Raw genomic sequence first — 22,704 nt, 5'->3', positions numbered from 1 at the left:
CGGTCATGTCTACATAGTTCTTGAACCCGTAGGGTCCGCATGCTTAAAGTTCGATGACAGTTATATTATGAGTTTATGGTTTTTGATGTACTAAAGGTAGTTCGGAGTCCCGGATGTGATCACGGACATGACGAGGAGTATCGAAATGTTCGAGACGTAAAGATCGATATATTGGACGACTATATTTGGATACCGGAATGGTTTCAGGTGAGATTGGGATAATACCGGAGCACCGTGAGGTTATTGGAACCCCCCGGGAGGTATATGGGACTTAATGGGCTTTAGTGGAAAGGAGGGGAAAGGAGAAAGGGAGGGGGTGCCCCCCAAGCCCAATCCGAATTGGGAGGGGGCCGACCCCCCTTCCTTCCTCCCTCCTTCCTCTTCCTTCCCTCCCCCTCTCCAAATAGGAAAAGGAGGAGTCCTACTCCTGGTGGGAGTAGGACTCCCCCCTTGGGCGCGCCTCCTCCCCTTGGCCAGCCCTCTCCTCCCCTCCTTTATATACGGAGGAGAGGGGCACCCCATAGACACAACAATTTATCTCTTGGATCTTTTAGCCGTGTGCGGTGCCCCTCTCCACCATAGTCCACCTTGATAATATTGTAGCGGTGCTTAGGCGAAGCCCTGCGACAGTAGAACATCAACATCGTCACCATGCCGTCGTGCTGACGGAACTCTCCCTCAAAGCTCAGCTGGATCGGAGTTCGAGGGACGTCATCGAGTTGAACATGTGCAGAACTCGGAGGTGCCGTGCGTTTGGTACTTGATCAGTCAGATCTTGAAGACGTACGACTACATCAACCGTGTTGTGCTAACGCTTCTGATTTCGGTTTACGAGGGTATGTGGACACACTCTCCCCTCTCGTTGCTATGCATCACCATGATCTTGGTGTGCGTAGGAATTTTTTTGAAATTACTACGTTCCCCAACAGTGGCATCAGAGCCAGGTTATATGCGTTGATGTTATATGCACGAGTAGAACACAAGTGAGTTGTGGGCGATACAAGTCATACTGCTTACCAGCATGTCATACTTTGGTTCGGCGGTATTATCGGATGAAGCGGCCCGGACCGACATTACGCGTACGCTTATGCGCGACTGGTTCTACCGACGTGCTTTGCACACAGGTGGCTGATCGGTGTCAGTTTCTCCAACTTTAGTTGAACTAAGTGTGGCTACGCCCGGTCCCTGAGAAGGTTAAAACAGCACTAACTTGACGAACTATCATCGTGGTTTTGATGCGTAGGTAAGAACGGTTCTTGCTCAGCCCGTAGCAGCCACGTAAAACTTGCAACAACAAAGTAGAGGATGTCTAACTTGTTTTTGCAGGGCATGTTGTGATGTGATATGGTCAAGACATGATGCTATATTTTATTGTATGAGATGATCATGTTTTGTAACCGAGTTATCGGCAACTGGCATGAGCCATACGGTTGTCGCTTTATTGTATGCAATGCAATCGCCCTGTAATTGCTTTACTTTATCACTAAGCAGTAGCGATAGTCGTAGAAGAAATAGTTGGCGAGACGACAATGATGCTACGATGGAGATCAAGGTGTCGCGCCGATGACGATGGTGATCATGACGGTGCTTCGGAGATGGAGATCACATGCACAAGATGATGATGGCCATATCATATCACTTATATTGATTGCATGTGATGTTTATCTTTTATGCATCTTATTTTTCTTTGATTGACGGTAGCATTATAAGATGATCTCTCACTAAATTTCAAGATAAAAGTGTTCCCCCTGAGTATGCATCGTTGCCAAAGTTCGTCGTGCCCAGACACCACGTGATGATCGAGTGTGATAAGCTCTACGTCCATCTACAACGGGTGCAAGCCAGTTTTGCACACGCAGAATACTCAGGTTAAACTTGATGAGCCTAGCATATGCAAATATGGCCTCGGAACACTGAGACCGAAAGGTCGAGCGTGAATCATATAGTAGATATGATCAACATAGTGATGTTCACCATTGAAAACTACTCCATTTCATGTGATGATCGGTTATGGTTTAGTTGATTTGGATCACGTGATCACTTAGATGATTAGAGGGATGTCTATCTAAGTGGGAGTTCTTTAGTAATATGATTAATTGAACTTAAATTTATCATGAACTTAGTACCTGATTGTATTTTGCATGTCTATGTTTGTTGTAGATAGATGGCTCGTGCTGTTGTTCTGTTGAATTTTAATGCGTTCCTTGAGAAAGCAAAGTTGAAAGATGATGGTAGCAATTACACGGACTGGGTCCGTAACTTGAGGATTATCCTCATTGCTGCACAGAAGAATTACATCTTGGAAGCACCGCTAAGTGCCAAACCTGCTGCAGGAGCAACACCACATGTTATGAACACCTGGCAGAGCAAAGCTGATGACTACTCGATAGTTCAGTGTGCCATGCTTTACGGCTTAGAACCGGGACTCCAACGACGTTTTGAATGTCATGGAGCATATGAGATGTTCCAGGAGTTGAAGTTAATATTTCAAGCAAATGCTCGGATTGAGAGATATGAAGTCTCCAATAATTTCTATAGCTGCAAGATGGAGGAGAATAGTTCTGTCAGTGAGCATATACTCAAAATGTCTGGGTATCATAATCACTTGAGTCAACTGGGAGTTAACCTTCCTGTTGATAGTATCATTGAGAGAGTTCTTCAATCACTGCTACCAAGCTACAAGAGCTTCGAGATGAACTATAATATGCAAGGGATGAATAAGACAATTCCCGAGCTCTTCGCAATGCTAAAGGCCGCGGAGGTAGAAATCAAAAAGGAGCATCAAGTGTTGATGGTGAATAAGACCGCCGGTTTCAAGAAAAAGGGCAAAGGGAAGAAGAAGGGGAACTTCAAGAAGAACAACAAACAAGTTGCTACTCAGGAGAAGAAACCCAAGTCTGGACCTAAGTCTGAGACTGAGTGCTTCTACTGCAAATAGACTGGTCATTGGAAGCGGAACTGCCCCAAGTATTTGGCGGATAAGAAGGATGGCAAGGTGAACAAAGGTATATGTGATATACATGTTATTGATGTGTACCTTACCAGAGCTCGCAGTAGCACCTGGGTATTTGATACTGGTTCTGTTGCTGATATTTGCAACTCGAAACAGGGACTACGGATTAATCGAACACTGGCTAAGGACGAGGTGACGATGCGCGTGGGAAATGGTTCCAAAGTTGATGTGATCGCCGTCGGCACGCTACCTCTACATCTACCTTCGGGATTAGTTTTAGACCTAAATAATTGTTATTTGGTGCCATCGTTGAGCATGAACATTATATCTGGATCTTGTTTAATGAGAGACGGTTATTCATTTAAATCTAAGAATAATGGGTGTTCTATTTATATGAGTAATATCGTTTATGGTCATGCACCCTTGAAGAGTGGTCTATTTTTTATGAATCTCGATAGTAGTGATACACATATTCATAATGTTGAAGCCAAAAGATGCAGAGTTGATAATGATAGTGCAACTTATTTGTGGCACTGCCATTTGGGTCATATTGGTGTAAAGCGCATGAAGAAACTCCATACTGATGGACTTTTGGAATCACTTGATTATGAATCACTTGGTACTTGCGAACCATGCCTCATGGGCAAGATGACTAAAACGTCGTTTTCCGGAACTATGAGCGAGCAACTGATTTGTTGGAGATCATACATACTGATGTATGTGGTCCAATGAATATTGAGGCTCGCGGCGGGTATCATTATTTTCTGACCTTCACAGATGATTTACGCAGATATGTGTATATCTACTTAATGAAACATAAGTCTGAAACATTTTAAAAGTTCAAATAATTTCAGAGTGAAGTTGAAAATCATCATAACAAGAAAATAAAGTTTCTACGATCTGATCGTGGAGGAGAATATTTGAGTTACGAGTTTGGTCTACATTTGAAACAATGCGGAATAGTTTCACAACTCACGCCACCCGGAACACCATAGCGTAATGGTGTGTCCGAACGTCATAATCGTACTTTAATAGATATGGTGCGATCTATGATGTCTCTTACTGATTTACCACTGTCATTTTGGGGTTATGCTTTAGAGACGGCCGCATTCACGTTAAATAGGGCACTATCAAAATTCGTTGAGACGACACCTTATGAACTATGGTTTGGCAAGAAACCAAAGTTGTCATTTCTTAAATTTTGGGGCTGCGATGCTTATGTGAAAAAGCTTCAACCTGATAAGCTCGAACCCAAATCAGAGAAATGTGTCTTCATAGGATACCCAAAAGAAACAGTTGGGTACACCTTCTATCACAGATCCAAGGGCAAGACATTCGTTGCTAAGAATGGATCCTTTCTAGAGAAGGAGTTTCTTTCGAAAGAAGTGAGTGGGAGGAAAGTAGAACTTGATGAGGTAACAATACCAGCCCCCTTATTAGAAAGTAGTTCATCACAGAAACCGATTCATGTGATGTCTACACCAATTAGTGAGGAAGTTAATGATGATGATCATGAAACTTCAGATCAAGTTGTTACTGAACCTCGTAGGTCAACCGGAGTAAGATCCGCACCAGAGTGGTACGGTAATCCTGTTCTGGAGGTTATGTTGCTAGACCATGACGAACCTACAAACTATGAAGAAGCGATGGTGAGCCCAGATTCCGCAAAATGGCTTGAAGCCATGAAATCTGAGATGGGATCCATGTATGAGAACAAAATGTGGACTTTGGTTGACTTGCCCGATGATCGGCAAGCCGTCGAGAATAAATGTATCTTCAAGAAGAAGACTGACGTTGATGGTAATGTTACTGTCTATAAAGCTCGACTTGTTGCAAAAGGTTTTCCATAAGTTCAAGGGATTGACTACGATGAGACCTTCTCACCCGTAGCGATGCTTAAGTCTGTCCGAATCATGTTAGCAATTGCCGCACTTTATCATTATGAAATTTGGCAAATGGATGTCAAAACTGCATTCCTTAATGGATTTTTGGAAGAAGAGTTGTATATGATGCAACTGGAAGGTTTTGTCGATCCAAAGGGAGCTAACAAAGTGTGCAAGCTCCAGCGATCCATTTATGGACTGGTGCAAGCCTCTCGGAGTTGGAATAAATGTTTTGATAAGGTGATCAAAGCATATAGTTTTATACAGACTTTTGGAGAAGCCTGTATTTACAAGAAAGTGAGTGGGAGCTCTATAGCATTTCTGATATTATATGTGGATGACATATTATTGATTGGAAATGATATAGAATTTCTGTATAGCATAAAAGGATATTTGAATAAGAGTTTTTCAATGAAAGACCTCAGTGAAGCTGCTTATATATTGGGCATCAAGATCTATAGAGATAGATTGAGACGCTTAATTGGACTTTCACAAAGCACATACCTTGACAAAGTTTTGAAGAAGTTCAAAATGGATCAAACAAAGAAAGGGTTCTTGCGTGTGTTACAAGGTGTGAAGTTGAGTAAGACTCAATGCCCGACCACTGCAGAAGATAGAGGGAAAATGAAAGATGTTCCCTATGCTTCAGCCATAGGCTCTATCATGTATGCAATGCTGTGTACCAGACTTGATGTGTGCCTTGCTATTAGTTTAGCAGGGAGGTACCAAAGTAATCCAGGAGTGGATCACTGGACAGCGGTCAAGAACATCCTGAAATACCTGAAAAGGACGAAGGATATGTTTCTCGTTTATGGAGGTGACAAAGAGCTCGTCGTAAATGGTTACGTCGATGCAATCTTTGACATTGATCTGGACTATTCTAAATCACAAACCGGATACGTGTTTTTATTAAATGGTGGAGCTGTCAGTTGGTGCAGTTCTAAACAAAGCGTCGTAGCGGGATCTACATGTGAAGCGGAGTACATAGCTGCTTCGGAAGCAGCAAATGAAGGAGTCTGGATGAAGGAGTTCATATCTGATCTAGGTGTCATACCTAGTGCATCGGGTCCAATGAAAATCTTTCGTGATAATACTGGTGCAATTGCTTTGGCAAAAGTATCCAGATTTCACAAGAGAACCAAGCACATCAAGAGACGCTTCAACTGCATCCGGGATCAAGTCCAGGTGGGAGACATAGAGATTTGCAAGATACATATGGATCTGAATGTTGCAGACCCGTTGACTAAGCCTCTTCCACGAGCAAAACATGATCAGCACCAAGGCTCCATGGGTGTTAGAATCATTAGTGTGTAATCTAGATTATTGACTCTAGTGCAAGTGGGGGACTGAAAGAAATATGCCCTGGAGGCAATAATAAAGTTATTATTTATTTCCTTATATCATGATAAATGCTTATTATTCATGCTAGAATTGTATTAACCGGAAACATGATACATGTGTGAATACATAGACAAACAGAGCGTCACTAGTATGCCTCTACTTGACTAGCTCGTTAATCAAAGATGGTTATGTTTCCTAGCCATAGACAAAGAGTTGTCATTTGATTAATGGGATCACATCATTGGGAGAATGATGTGATTGACTTGACCCATTCCGTTAGCTTAGCACTTGATCATTTAAGTTTGTTGCTATTGCTTTCTTCATGACTTATACATGTTCCTATGATTATGAGATTATGCAACTCCCGTTTATCGGAGGAAAATTTTGTGTGCTACCAAACGTCACAACGTAACTAGGTGATTATAAGGGTGCTCTACAGGTGTCTCTGAATGTACTTGTTGGGCTGGCATATTTCGAGATTAGGATTTGTCACTCCTATTGTTGGATAGGTATCTCTGGGCCCACTCGGTAATACACATCACTTAAGCCTTGCAAGCATTGCAACTAATGAGTTAGTTGCGGGATGATGTGTTACGGAACGAGTAAAGAGACTTGCCGACAACGAGATCGAACTAGGTATTGAGATACCGACGATAGAATCTCGGGCAAGTAACATACCGATGACAAAAGGAACAACGTATGTTGTTATGCGGTTTGACCGATAAAGATCTTCATAGAACATGTAGGATCCAATATGAGCATCCAGGTTCCGCTATTGGTTAACTATGTAGACATGACCGAGACACATCTACCGAAGGTAGTTCGGAGTCCCGGATGTGATCACGGACATGACGAGGAGTCTCTAAATGTTCGAGACGTCAAGATCGATATATTGGACGACTATATTTGGATACCGGAATGGTTCCGGGTGAGATCGGGATAATACCGGAGCACTGTGAGGTTATCGGAACCCCCCAGGAGGTATATGGGCCTTAATGGGCTTTAGTGGAAATGAGGGGAAAGGAGCAAGGGAGGGGGCGGGCCCCCCAAGCCCAATCCGAATTAGGAGGGGGCCGGACCCCCTTTCCTTCCTCCCTCCTTCCTCTTCCTTCCCTCTCCCTCTCCAAATAGGAAAAGGGGAGTCCTACTCCCGATGGGAGTAGGACTCCCCCCTTGGGCGCGCCTCCTCCCCTTGGCCGGCCCACTCCTCCCCTCCTTTATATACGGAGGAGAGGGGCACCCCATAGACACAACAATTGATCTCTTGGATCTTTTAGCCGTGTGTGGTGCCCCTCTCCACCATAGCCCACCTCGATAATATTGTAGTGTTTCTTAGGCGAAGCCCTGCGACAGTAGAACATCAACATCGTCACCAGGCCGTCGTGCTGACGGAACTCTCCCTCAAAGATCAGCTGGATCGGAGTTCGAGGGACATCATCGAGTTGAACGTGTGCAAAACTCGGAGGTGCCGTGCGTTCGGTACTTGATCGGTCGGATCATGAAGACGTACGACTACATCAACCGCGTTGTGCTAACGCTTCTGCTTTCGGTCTACGAGGGTACGTGGACACACTCTCCCCTCTCGTTGCTATGCATCACCATGATCTTGCGTGTGCGTAGGATTTTTTTTGAAACTACTACATTCCCCAACAAGCACCTCAGTAGAGAAAGCTGAAAATTGACTGTCATGATACGGCGAGAGCCGGTCAGCTCTTGGAAGGTCTCAAATCCTTAGAGATTTTTTCCGCTTTACGCGAAGGATTGGTACTTACCCGATCAAGTGTTTACAGCATCCTAGTCCGGATACTAGGGTCTGCGCCTATATTTCTATTTCTCAAACTCCTATGGCTAAGTGAGGGTGCTTGAGGGAGTCCTGGATTAGGGGGTCTCCGGACAGCCGGACTATATCCTTTGGCCGGACTGTTGGACTATAAAGATACAAGATTGAAGACTTCGTCTCGTGTCCGGATCGGACTCTACTTGGCGTGGAAGGCAAGCTAGGCAATACGGATATGTATATCTCCTCCTTTATAACCGACCTTGTGTAACCCTAGCCCCCTCTGGTGTCTATATAACTGACCTTACCCTTCACGAGAGCCGTGTTGTCAAACTGCCGGATTCTTCTTCGGCCACGGACTCCGAGCCACCTGCGCCCATTCCTATCGAATCCAATTGGGCTCCGATCATGGAGTTTACCTCTACGGATATTTTTCAGCACTCACCCTTCGGCGACATACTGAACTCATTAAGGTCTCTCTCCTTGTCAGGAGGATCCTGGCCGAACTATGTCCGGCGAGATTGGGATGCGGATGACGAAGAAATTCACCGCCCACCCACCACCCACTTAGTAGCCACTGTCGACGACTTAACCGACATGCTCGACTTTGACTCCGAAGACATCGACGGTATGGACGACGATGCGGGAGACGAAGAGGAACCACTGCCCACAGGGCACTGGACAGCCACCTCATCATACGATATATACATGGTGGACACACCCAAAGAAGGCAATGGCGACGAGACAACGGAGGATGACCCCTCCAAGAAGCAACCCAAGCACCGGCGTCAGCGGCGCCGCTCTAAGTCCCGCCAAGGCAAAAGCGGTGATACCGGCACAGGAGATAATAGCACTCCGGACAGTGCTGAAGACGACAACAATCCCCTCCAGCAAGATTTAGGGCAGGAGGATGGAGAAGCCAGCCCTCCAGAGAGAGCGGCAGATGGAGAGGCGGAGGATGATAATTACATGCCTCCCTCCGAAGACGAGGCAAGCCTCGACGATGACGAATTCTTCATGCCTGAGGATCCCGTCGAACAAGAGCGCTTCAAGCGCCGGCTTATAGCCACGGCAAATAGCCTTAAGAAAAAGCAACAACAGCTTCAAGCTGATCAAGATTTGTTAGCCGACAGATGGACCGAAGTCCTTGCGGCCGAGGAATATAAACTCGAACGCCCCTCCAAGAATTACCCAAAGTGCAGGTTGCTACCCCGATTGGAGGAGGAAGCACTGAAACCTACATCCCTAGCGTATGACGCGGCTGACCGGCCACCTCGTGGCCGCGACAGAGAGGCATTCCAGCCAAAAGCTCAGCCTGCACCCCGACGCCATTCAAATAAAAAGGCAGGGGGAAATACGCCAGACCTGCGAGACGTATTGGAGGACAAAGCAAAACATGCAAGATCGATCTACGGATCAAGAGGGCGTGCCACTATGCGAGACGATAATCGTCACGCTGGCTACAGTAAAAGTAAGTCCGGCCGGGCCGAACACAACGGGCAAGACTCATTTGAGTTGCGTCACGATATAGCCCAGGACAGAGGCGCCACACACTCCCTATGCTTCACAGACAAAGTAATGGATCATCAAATACCAGAGGGTTTCAAACCCGTAAATATAGAATCATACGATGGCACAACAGATCCTGCGGTATGGATCGAGGATTTCCTCCTGCATATCCACATGGCCCGCGGTGATGATCTGCATGCCATTAAATACCTCCCACTCAAGCTCAAAAGACCAGCTCGGCATTGGCTCAATAGCTTGCCAGCAGAGTCCATTGGCTGTTGGGAGGATCTGGAAGCCGCATTCCTCGACAACTTCCAGGGCACTTACGTGCAACCACCAGATGCCGATGACTTGAGCCACATAATTCAGCAGCAGAGGAATCGGCCAGGCAATTCTGGACACGGTTCCTAACAAAGAAAAATCAAATCGTCGACTGTCTGGATGCAGAGGCCCTAGCAGCTTTCAAGCACAACATCCGCGATGAATGGCCCGCCCGACACCTTGGCCAGGAAAAGCCAAAATCTATGGCAGCCCTCACGACACTCATGGCCCGCTTCTGTGCGGGAGAGGATGGCTGGTTGGCTCGCAGCAATAACATATCAAAGAACCATGGTACTTCGGATACCAAGGACGGCAACGGTAGGTCACGTCGCAACAAACATAAGCGTCGCATTAACAACGACAATACCGAGGATACGACAGTTAATTCCGGATTCAAAGGCTCTAAACCCGGTCAGTGGAAAAAGCCATTCAAAAGAAGCACTCCGGGCCCGTCCAGTTTGGACCGTATACTCGATCGCTCGTGTCAAATACATGGCACCCCCGACAAGCCAGCCAACCACACCAACAGGGATTGTTGGCTGTTCAAGCAGGCCGGCAAGTTAAATGCCGAAAACAAAGATAAGGGGTCACATAGCAATGACGAGGAGGAGCCCCGGTAGCCGAACACCGGAGGACAGAAGAGGTTCCCCCCACAAGTGCGGACGGTGAACATGATATACGCAACCCACATCCCCAAGAGGGAGCGGAAGCGTGCGCTCAGGGACGTATATGCGTTGGAGCCAGTCGCCCCAAAGTTCAACCCATGGTCCTCCTGTCCGATCACCTTCGATCGTAGAGACCACCCCACTAGTATCCGTCATGGCGGATTCACCGCACTGGTCCTAGACCCAATCATTGATGGATTTCACCTCACTCGAGTCCTTATGGATGGCAGCAGCAGCCTGAACCTGCTTTATCAGGACACAGTGCACAAAATGGGTATAGACCCCTCAAGGATCAAACCCACAAAAACAACCTTTAAAGGCGTCATACCAGGTGTAGAGGCCCATTGCATAGGCTCAGTAACACTGGAAGTGGTCTTCGGATCTCCGGATAACTTCCGAAGCGAAGAGTTAATCTTCGACATAGTCCCGTTCCACAGTGGCTACCATGCACTGCTCAGGCGAACCGCATTTGCGAGATTCAATGCGGTACTACATTATGCATATCTCAAGCTCAAGATGCCAGGACCTCGAGGGGTTATCACAGTCAATGGAAACACAGAGCGCTCTCTCCGCATGGAGGAGCACACTGTGGCCCTCGCAGTAGAAGCGCAAAGCAGCCTCTTAAGGCAATCCACTAGTTCGGCGATTAAGGACCCGGACACCTTCAAGCGCGTCCGGAGTAATCGGCAACAAGACCGCCTGGCATGTTCTGAGCTCGCATAGCAATGCGGCCCCCACCCCGGTCCCAGCCAAACGGCGAAATCCGTGCCACGCGTACATAATTATGCATTAAAAATGCCATGGGCATAGGTGGGGAGGGGGCACGACTACGGCACACTCCAAGACGTGGCTTAAACCGCACTAGGGGCTTCCCGCTTTGTTATTTTTATCTTTCAGGACTTTAATCTCTGGAAACCCTGTCCGGCAGCATGATTGCCGAACACATGATGCAACAACCAAGGAGGCAGAGAGCTATGTCACACCACAGAACTCCCAGGTGGATTACGATAATGAGTGAAATATTTGCTTTAATACTATTCCTCGGCTTGCCCTTGGAAGGGACATGTCAAACAATCCTACTTTTTGCTTATCGCACTACTTGTATCATTCTGCTTTACGCACCTTTTTGAATAAACAATGCATAGCATTAAGACTATTATTGCATTCTTCCTTTCTCTCTCTCTCTCTCTATATATATGTTCATTCATGACATCTAGCACCCGTACACTCTGGTACGATCAATACGCTAGGGGCTTAAGCATACCCCATAACACGGCATCAGAAGTCCGAACACTTTCGACAGTGCGGCACCCCGAACTTATAACACTATATGCATCAGCTCCGAATCATGTCTTGGGTCAATAGTTGGGTTTGCCCGGCTCCCATGTTTTGGTACCTTACGTTCCGCTATATCGGCTAAGGTAGCACTGGGAGAACTACTGCGATTGTGCCCCGGTTCTGCTGGGCTAAGCACCTCAGTAGAGAAAGCTAAAACCGACTGTCATGATAAGGCGAGAGACTGGTCGCTATTTGAGAGGTTTCGAGTCCCTAAAGACTTATGCCGCTTAGAGCGAGGAGTCGGCCCTGTCCGGCTTAAGGCATGTATAGCGCCCCGAATTCGGCCTTCCGAATACTTGGGGCTTCGCCGAAATTTAAAATTATAGAATTCTATGGCTAAGTGAGAGTGATAACGCATTATAGTCCGATTGCCTTGTTCGTTGTGCTGAGCACCTCCCTCGAAGGACCCAAAAATGGGAACAAGAGTGCTCAGGTTTATCCCGAACACCCCAGCACTCATGGCGTGGGGGCAGAAGCCGACGACTAGTCATCTCTCAGATTTGATAAACAGCCGAACAGAAGGTAATATTTTAAATTCAAACAAGCATTGCATAGCGCATATGAACAAGTTTTCATAATACAGGATTACACGAGCAAGTTTACTCAAATATTACATCTTTCGTACACTCGTCCGCTACGAGACGGGCACCCTTCAGGACACCCTCATAGTACATCTCGGGGTGGCGATGCTCCTTGCCCTGCGGCGGCCCCTCCTTCACCAGCTTCACAGTGTCCATCTTAGCCCAGTGCACCTTCGCACGAGTGAAAGCCCGGTGTGCACCTTCGATGCAGACGGACCGCTTGATGACTTCCAGCCGAGGGCAGGCATCCACAAGCCGCCTCACCAGACCGAAGTAGCTATTGGGAAGGGCGTCCCCCGGCCACATCCGGACTATAAAGCCCTTCATGGCCTGTACGGCCGCCTTGTGCAGCTCGACCAGTTGCTTCAGCTGGTCGCTCAGAGGCATCGGGTGTTCGGTCCCAGTATACTAAGACTAGAACAGCTTCTCCGTTGAGCTTCCCTCCTCGGCCTGGTAAAACTGTGCGGCATCTGACACGCTACGGGGCAAATCTGCAAATGCTCCTGGAGAGCTCCGGACTCGGGTAAGTAACAAGTAATTTATTTTCACATGCTTGCTTTGCATATTGAATGCCTTACCCGCCGCTATCTTCTTCATCGCATCAATCTCCTGGAGGGCCTTTTGGGCCTCAGCCTTGGCATTCTTTGCGCTCTCGAGGGCCATGGCAAGCTCGGACTCTCACATCTTCAAGTCAAGCTCCAACGCCTCGTGCTTCGTCGCGAGAGCGTGGAGCTCTTGCTGCACCTTGCCCACCCGTGCCTCATGCCTTTCCCGCTCGGTGCGCTCCTTCGCCGCTTTGTTTTCGGCCTCGGATAGCGCTTGCTTCAGGGTCGCCACCTCGGTCGTGGCCCCTGCCAAATTTACGATGATCCTGTCATTTTGCAATCGCATTCTTTTTATATATATCCATAGACTAGGTACTACTTACCTTTGTTCTCCTCAAGCTTCCTCTTGGCAAGGCCGAGCTCTTTCTTGGACCCTTCGAGGTCCTGCTTCAGTACGGCGACCTCCGCAATCAGTGCGGCAGAGGTCAGCAATGAAGCCTGCATATGCATATAGACATACTTATATTAGACTCCTGCAGATATTAGTTGATCCTCTATTCGGCTTTTCTTTTTGAACACCAAACAGAGCATCAGGGACTACTGTCTATGCGGTAATATTTTTCCTATATTTCAAATACTTACCTCAAAGCCTGTTAGAAGGCTGGCACAGGCTTCAGTCAGTCTGCTCTTGGCGGACTGAACCTTCTGGATCACTGCACTCATAATAGTGCGGTGCTCTTCGTCGATGGAAGCTCTGTGAAGCGCTCCCAGCAGATTGTCCGGTGCCTCTGGATGGACAGAGGTCATCGGCACAGGCGTCTTGCCCCTTTTGGAAGGAGGCCGCCTGCCTAAGTCTGGAACCACTGGAGGTTCCGGCGCAATGTTCGGCTGAAGGCCGAACTCGGAGCACTCGGGAGACTCCCTCCCTCTGCTCCTGGAGTCCGGAAGGTCGCCTTGAGGCGCCTCCAGGATTGTCTCCCCTCGACCCGGTGCCTCTTGAGACAATACCTCGGCATTGTCCGTAGGGCAAGGGGAGGTGGCGGTCGGAAGTGGATCGCTATCCATATCCGACGAGTCCAAGGAGCCGCCCAACGAAGATACGTCGATACGGGCTTGGGGCGGTCTGCATAATCATATTCGACGTTAGGAGAAGCAGTTCGTCAAAGGTATGCTATGAGTTACTCTGGCATCTGAATACTTACAACTTCGCTAGGGGCTTGGCCCTGAGCAACCACTCGTCATCGTCTTCGGCGGCGGTGGTGGAGCAGTCCAGAAGGAGAGTCATTCCCTTCTTGGACCCTTCGCCCCCCCCGGTTGGGGCGGCCTTCCTTTTCTTGTCTCTCCCAGTTGAAGGGGGAGCATCTTCATCTTCCTCCTCGTTTTCGGGGGAGGAGTGCGTCGCGGAGTCATCGGACGATGAGCCCGATATCACCTGGCGCCGGGAACTCTTCCGGGTTCCCTTGGCCTTCTTCTTGGTCTTCTCCGGCACCTTGTATGGAGCCGGAGTCAACATCTCCGTCAGGAGAGCGTCCGCGGTGTCTTCGGGCAGAGGGGCCGGACAGTCGATCTTCTCCGATGCCCTCACCCAGTCTTGTCAAAGGCATGGGAGCTCAGTCCCCGCGCGTGGTTAAGCTATGGGAAGTAAAAACCCTACCAGATGTACAAAACTTACTGGATTCGCAGGGCGCTTCACGCTTAGCCCGCGGTCCTCGGTGAGAGAGGGAGGGACCTCGACACCCTTGAACAGCACCCTCCAGACGTCCTTGTGCATCATGTCGAAGAGCTCGCTCAGAGTCTGGTGCTGGGCCGGGCCGAACTCCCACAAGTTGAAATCCCGTTGTTGACACGGGAGGATCCGGCGGAAGAGCATGACCTGGACTATGTTGACAAGCTTGAGCTTCTTGCTTGCCATATTCTGGATACATTTTTGGATTTTGTCCAGCTCCATCGATGAACCCCAGGACAGGCCCTTCTCTTTCCAGGAGGTGATCCGCGTGGGGATTCCGGATCGAAACTCGGGGGCCACCACCCAGTTGGTGTCGCACGGCTCGGTGATGTAGAACCACGCCGATTGCCATCCCTTTATGGTCTCCACGAAGGAGCCTCCGAGCCATATAACATTGGGCATCTTGCCCACCATGGCTCCACCGCATTCCGCTTGTTGGCCTCCCACCACCTTCAGCTTGATATTGAAGGTCTTCAGCCATAGGCCGAAGTGGGGCCGGATGCGGAGGAAAGCCTCACACACGATGATGAATGCCAAAATTTTGAGGATGAAGTTTGGGGCCAGATCATGAAAGTCCAGCCCGTAGTAGAACATGAGACCGCGGACAAATGGATGGAGGGGAAACCCAGTCCGCGGAGGAAGTGGTGGAGGAAGACTACCCTCTCATGAGGTTCCGGGGTGGGGACGATCTGCCCCGCAGCGGGCAGCCGATGCGCGATATTCGCGGATAAGGCTCCGTGCAGCTTTTTGATGTGTCCCTCCGTAATGGAGGAAGCCATCCATTTGCCTCCTGCTCCAGACATGTTTGGAGAAGGTTGAGGGGAAGGATGTGGACTTGGGCGTTGGAGCTCGAGTGTGCGAGACTGGATGAGCAAGGAGGAAGAAGCCGTAGGTAGAAAAAGGATAAACCTTATCCCTTTATAAGGGCGGTCGAAACTATGCGCCCCCCCCACTAGCCTGATAAAAGTCGCTTATCCTCCAAGCGCCATAATTGATGGCGCGGTTGGGTTACCCACGCCCTTATTGATGAGAATCCCGTAATAAGGGGGACACGATCTCTGCTTTAACAAGACGTGTCAAGAAACTGCCTCGCGTTATGTGCGGGGCTGGTTAAAGAAAAATGGTTCGAATAATCACCGAGCCATGGCATGATGTCATGTTGCCAAAACGTGTGAGCAAATTAGATTTGTGGAAATATTATTCTCTCTATGGTGGTATGTGGAACTTATTTTGCAGGGTCGGACACTATCCTGTTATTCAAACTCTTCTGTGGTGTATCCGGAGGAGGAACCCTCCTTGCAATGCCGAAGACAACACTGCGTGCCGGACTCATCGTCATTGAAGCCTGCTTCAGGGACTACTGAGGGAGTCCTGGATTAGGGGGTCTCCGGATAGCCGGACTATATCCTTTGGCTGGACTGTTGGACTATGAAGATACAAGATTGAAGACTTCGTCTCGTGTCCGGATAGGACTCTACTTGGCGTGGAAGGCAAGCTAGGCAATACGGATATGTATATCTCCTCCTTTGTAACCGACCTTGTGTAACCCTAGCCCCCTCTGGTGTCTATATAAACCAGAGGGTTTTGGTCCGTAGGACAACATACAATCATACCATAGGCTAGCTTCTAGGGTTTAGCCTCTCCGATCTCATGGTAGATCAACTCTTGTAATACTCATATCATCAAGAATAAATCAAGCAGGACGTAGGGTTTTACGTCCATCAAGAGGGCCCGAACCTGGGTAAAACATCGTGTCCCCTGCCTCCTGTTACCATCCGCCTTAGACGCACAGTTCGGGACCCCCTACTCGAGATCCGCCGGTTTTGACACCGACAGTGCTAAAGCCGTATAGTCCGATTGCCTGGTTCGTCGCGCTAAACACCTCCTTCAAGGACCAAACAATTGGATCAAGAGTGTTTAGATTACATCCCGAACACCCCCGTATTTCCTACATGGGGGCAGAAGCCGACGACTGGCCAAGCCTTAGATTTCATATAACACGGCCGCACAGGAGGAGAAATTTCTTAACAAAACATTATATTACATAGTGATTTTGTTTCATCATACAAGGCAAAGACAACATGAATGTATTCATTCGAAAATAATGTCTTGCGCACATTGCGTTGCTACAATGCGAGACCCCTCCAGTACATCCTGATACGTCTCCATCGTATCTACTTTTCCAAACACTTTTGCCCTTGTTTTGGACTCTAACTTGTATGATTTGAATGGAACTAACCCGGACTGATGCTGTTTTCAGCAGAATTGCCATGGTGTTGTTTTATGTGTAGAAAACAAATATTCTTGGAATGACCTGAAACTCCATGGAACATCTTAGAAAAAAATAATAATAAATCCTCACCAAAGATGAAGACCAGGGGGGCCCACACCCTTCTCACGAGGGTGGGGGGCGCCCCCCCTAGGGCGCGCCCCCTCCTAGGGCGCGCCCCCTACCTCATGGGCCCCCTGGAAACCCTCCGACGCCAACTCCAACTCTATATATTTGCTTTCGGAGAGAAAAAAATCAGAGAGAAGAAATCATCGCGTTTTACAATACAAAGCCGCCGCCAAGCCCTAAAACCTCTCGGGAGGGCTGATCTGGAGTCCGTTCGGGGCTCCGGAGAGGGGGATTCATCGCCGTCGTTATCATCAACCATCCTCCATCACCAATTTCATGATGCTCACCGCCGTGCGTGAGTAATTCCATCGTAGGCTTGTTGGACGGTGATGGGTTGGATGAGATTTATCATGTAATTGAGTTAGTTTTGTTAGGGTTTGATCCCTAGTATCCATTATGTTCTGAGATTGATGTTGCTATGACTTTGCTATGCTTAATGCTTGTCACTAGGGCCCGAGTGCCATGATTTCAGATCTGAACCTATTATGTTTTCATGAATATATGTGAGTTCTTGATCCTATCTTGCAAGTCTATAGTCACCTACTATGTGTTATGATCCGGCAACCCCGAAGTGACAATAATCGGGACCACTCCCGGTGATGACCATAGTTTGAGGAGTTCATGTATTCACTATGTGCTAATGCTTTGTTCCGGTTCTCTATTAAAAGGAGGCCTTAATATCCCTTAGTTTCCAATAGGACCCCGCTGCCACGGGAGGGTAGGACAAAAGATGTCATGCAAGTTCTTTTCCATAAGCACGTATGACTATATGCGGAATACATGCCTACATTACATTGATGAATTGGAGCTAGTTCTGTGTCACCCTATGTTATGACTGTTACATGATGAACCGCATCCGGCATAATTATCCATCACTGATCCGGTGCCTACGAGTTTTCCATATACTGGTTCTCGCTTATTTACTTTCCCGCTGCTACTGTTGCAATCACTACAAAATATCAAAAACATTACTTTTGCTGTCTTTACTTTTGTTGCCGCTACCACCACTATCATATTACATTGCTACTAAACACTTTGCTGCAGATACTAAGTTTCCAGGTGTGGTTGAATTGACAACTCAGCTGCTAATACTTGAGAATATTCTTTGGCTCCCCTTGTGTCGAATCAATAAATTTGGGTTGAATACTCTACCCTCGAAAGCTGTTGCAATCCCCTATACTTGTGGGTTATCACATCCGCAAAATACCGCTCGAGCATGTGGTGCTCCTTGCCCTCTGGCGGCCCTTCGGTCATCAGCTTGACGGCGTCCATCTTCGCCCACCACACCTTGACGCGGGCGAAGGCCATGCATGCACGTTCAATGTAGGACGATCGCTTGGCGACGTCCAACCGAGGACAGGCGCTCACCAGCCGCTTCACAAGCGCGAAGTAGCTATCGGGCATAGCTTCTGCAGGCCACAGCCGGATTATCAAATCCTTCATGGCCAGTTCGGCCACCCTATGCAGCTCAACCACCTGTTTTAGCTGATCGATGAAGGGCACGGGATGCTCTGGCGCAAGGTATTGTGACCAAAATAGTTTCTCCGTTGAGCTCCCTTCTTCGGCCCGGAAGAACTCCGCGGTGTCGGATACACTGCGCGGCAGATCTGCAAATGCCCCTAGAGAACTCCGGATCCGAATTAGTAGGAAATATTTCTTCTTCACATACTTGCTTTGCATACTAAATGCCTTACCCGCTGCGATCTTCTTGGCCTACTAGATCTCCTGGAGGGCACCCTAGGCTTCAACCCGGGCCGCTTCCGCGCTTTGGCGAGCCTTTGAGAGTTCGGCCTCTCGAGCCGAAACATATCCCTCCAAGGCCTCATACTTCTTCACAGCATCTTGGAGCTGTTCTGGACCTTGTTCAGCCTGGCCTTAAGCTTCTTACGAGCGGCCTGCTCCTTGACAGATTTCCCCCCGGCTTCGGCCAGGGCCTCGACCTCGGTCGTCGCCCCTACACGTATCATGACACTATGGTCAGTATACATCATTTATTCTTTCCGAATACATAGCGAGTCACTACATACCTTGCTGGTCTTCTAGCTGCTTCCTTGCCTGGCCGAGCTCCTCTTCGGTCCGCTCCAGTCTTTGCTTCAGGCCGGAGACTTCGGCAATGTGAGCGGTCGCGGTCAGCAGAGACGCCCGCTTATTCACATCAGACACAGTTTGGTTAGTTTCCTGCGAAATTTAATTGATGCTCTGTCCGGTTTTTCTTTCCGAACACCGGACAATGTCTCAGGGGCTACTGTCTATATTGGGATTTTCTCGGTTAACGCCGCTTACCTCAAAACCTGTCAGCAGGCCACTGCGGGCTTCGGCCAGTCCACTCTTGACGGACTGAACCTTCTCAATCACCGTACCCATAAGGATACGGTGTTCTTCCACAATGGAAGCGCCTCGTAGCGCTTCCAATAGATTATCCGGCACCTCTGGTTGGACAGAGGTTGCCGACGGGACAGGCACGCATCCTTCTCTTGAAGGAGGCTGCTTGTCGGACTTCGGGGCCGTATGGGTCTCCGGATCCGTGCTCAGAGGGGGGCCAAATTGAGCATGGCCCCCATCGTCAGTCTCCATGGGGGTCTGTTCCTCCATGTGTCTGGCGGCCGAGGTGTCGCCCTTCGGTGCCGCCATGACGGCCTCCTGAACCTCTGCCTGGCCTAGGAAGGTCCTTTGGGACAGCACCTCGTCGTCTCCCTTGGCCTTGTGAGAGTAAGCGGCCGGCGGTGTCTCGCTGGCCATTTCCTTTGAGTCCAACGAGCCTCTTGATGAGGATCGCTGGGAGCTGTCGTGGGCCGGACTGCAGTAACATGATCAAACCATATAAAATACCATAAGGTATAAAGGCCAGATAAATGGACGTGTACGGGTTCTTGGTACTCACGATGCGGCCAGGGGCTTGTTCCGGGGGCGTCGCTCCAGACTGCTGTCGACCTCCCATGCGGAGCTGCCCATGAGTGGGCCTTTCCCCTTCTTGGGCGCCTCCGCCTCCAGATGTGTGGAGGCTGCCCTCTTCTTCCTCCCCCCCATCAGGGGGAGAATCGCTCTCCTCCTCCTCCTCATCGTCGTCGTCTTCGGCGGCGGAGGATATGTCAGTGTCAAAACCGGCGGATCTTGGGTAGGGGGTCCCGAACTGTGCGTCTAGGCCGGATGGTAACAGGAGGCAAGGGACACGAAGTTTTACCCAGGTTCGGGCCCTCTTGATGTAGGTAAAACCCTACGTCCTGCTTGATTAATATTGATGATATGGGTAGTACAAGAGTAGATCTACCACGAGATCGGAGAGGCTAAACCCTAGAAGCTAGCCTATGGTATGATTGCTGTTCTATATGTTGTCCTACGGACTAAAACCCTCCTGTTTATATAGACACCGGAGAGGGTTAGGGTTACACAAAGTCGGTTACAATGGTAGGAGATCCACATATCCGTATCGCCAAGCTTGCCTTCCACGCCAAGGAAAGTCCCTTCCGGACACGGGACGAAGTCTTCAATCTTGTATCTTCATAGTCCAGGAGTCCGGCTGAAGGTATAGTCTGGCCATCCGGACACCCCCTAATCCAGGACTCCCTCAGTAGCCCCTGAACCAGGCTTCATTGATGACGAGTCCGACGCGCAGATTGTCTTCGGCATTGCAAGGCGGGTTCCTCCTCCAAGTACTTCATAGAAGATTTTGAACACAAAGATAGTGTCTGGCTCTGCAAAACAAGTTTCCGCATATTGCCATAGAGAGAATAATATTTACACAAATATAATCTGCTGACGTATTCCGTAGCGTGACATCGCACCACGGCCAAGCCTTTATTCGAATCGTTTTATTGTCCCACCTCAGCGTGTCATGCGAGGCGGTTTCCTTGGCACGTCTCGTCGAAGCAGAGATCGTGTCCCCTTATTCCGGGATTCTCATCAATACGGGCGTGGGTAACCCAACTGCGCCATTGATTACGGTGCTTGGAGATAAGCGAGTTTTACCAGGCTGGTGGGGACAAGTAGTTGCGTCCACCCATATAAGGAGATAAGGATTCACCTTTTCACCTACGCCTTCTTCCTCCTTTGCCTATCCATTTTCGCGCACTCGAGCTCCAGCGCCCAAGTCCGCACTCCCCACCTCAACCTTCTCCAGCCATGTCCGGAGCGGGAGGCAAGTGGATGGTCTCCTCCGTCACGGAGGGACACATCAAAAAACTGAGGAAGGTCGGATGCTTGTCTAACGACATCGGGTACCGGCTTCCCGAAGAGGGGCAGCTCCTCCCCACCCCAAGGCCCCATGAGAGGGTAGTGTTCCTTCCCCACTTCCTCCGCGGACTGGGCTTTCCTATCCACCCATTCGTCCGGGGACTCATGTTCTACTACGGCCTGGATTTCCATGATCTGGCCCCGAACTTCATCCTCAACATCTCGGCGTTTATCGTCGTGTGCGAGGCTTTCCTCCACATCCGCCCCCATTTCGGCCTATGGCTCAAGACTTTCAATGTCAAGCCGAAGGTGGTGCGTGGCAACCAGGCGTAGTGCGGAGGCGCCATGGTGGGCAAGATGCCCAATGTCTTATGGCTCGAGGGCTCCTTTGTGGAGACCCTAAAGGGGTGGCAATCGGGGTGGTTTTACATCACCGAGCCGCGCGACCCTGAGTGGGTCGCAGCCCCCGAGTTCCGGTCCGGACCCCCAACGCGGCTCACGTCCTGGAAAGAGACGGGCCTGTCGTGGGGCAGCAAAGGAGAGGTGACTGGGCTGCAAACATGCATCCAAACCCTGGTGAACAAGCAGCTCAAGCTTGTCAACGTAGTCCAGGTTATGCTATCCTCCCGTGTCAATAACGGGCCTTCAATCTGTGGGAGTTCAACCCGGCACAGCACCGAACTCTGAGTAGGCTCTTCGACACGGCATACGAAGATGCCTGGAAGGTGCTTTTCAAGAGCGTCGAGGCTCCCGCATCCGCTACCGAGGATCGCGGATTCAGCATGCAGCGTCACTCTAGCGCGGTAAGTTGTTTGTACCTTTTATAGGGTATTAGTTTTTCATAGTTTAACTCTATGCGGGATCTAAGCTCCCTTACCTTTGACAGGATTGGCAGGCGAAGTCCGGACAGATCGACTGTCCGGCTCCTTTGCCCGAAGACCCAGTCGATGCCCGCTTGGCGAAGCTGCTGGTTCTGGCACCCTATGTGGTGCCGGAGAAGAAGGCCATGAAGAAGGCCCCGGGGACTCGAAAAAGTGCTCGACGCCAGGAGGTGTCGGGTTCATCATCCGACAGCTCCAAGGCGCATTCCTCCCGTGAAGACGAGGAGGAGGAAGAAGAGACCTGTCCCCCTCCAGCGGGGGAGAGAAGAAAAGGAAAGCCGCCCTCACTAGGGAGGCCGAAGGGTCCCAGAAGGGGAAACCCTTCCTCCGGACTACTCCACCAACGCCGACGACGGTGGAGAGGAGTGGCCGCTTAGGGCCAAGCCCCTGGCGAAATCGTAAGTATTCGGATACCAGAGTAATTCATAGTATTCCTTTATTGCACAGCTTTCCCTTATGTCGAATATGTTTATGCAGCCCACCCAAAGACTAGCTCGACGCGTCGTCGAGCGGTTCACTGGACTCGTCGGATGTGAATTCGCTTCCGCCGGCTACCTCCCCCCGCCCTACGGACGACGCCGAAGTGTTGTCCCAACAGGTTCCAAGCCAGGAGGAG

The 22,704-nt window shown here is 49.4% G+C and overlaps 1 pseudogene; it reads left to right on the top strand.

The window, feature by feature from the left end:
* The first annotated feature begins 2,164 nt into the window (after positions 1–2,164).
* On the top strand, positions 2,165–18,819 carry LOC147972968 (uncharacterized; annotated as a pseudogene).
* Positions 18,820–22,704: the final 3,885 nt, after the last annotated feature.

The sequence above is a fragment of the Triticum urartu genome, chromosome 5A (genome assembly GCF_056163025.1).
Source record: "Triticum urartu cultivar PI428250 chromosome 5A, HENAU_Tu73, whole genome shotgun sequence".
NCBI lineage: Eukaryota > Viridiplantae > Streptophyta > Magnoliopsida > Poales > Poaceae > Triticum > Triticum urartu.
The sequence above is the reverse complement of the archived record's forward strand: the minus strand, read 5'-3'. Positions and strand labels throughout refer to the sequence as shown.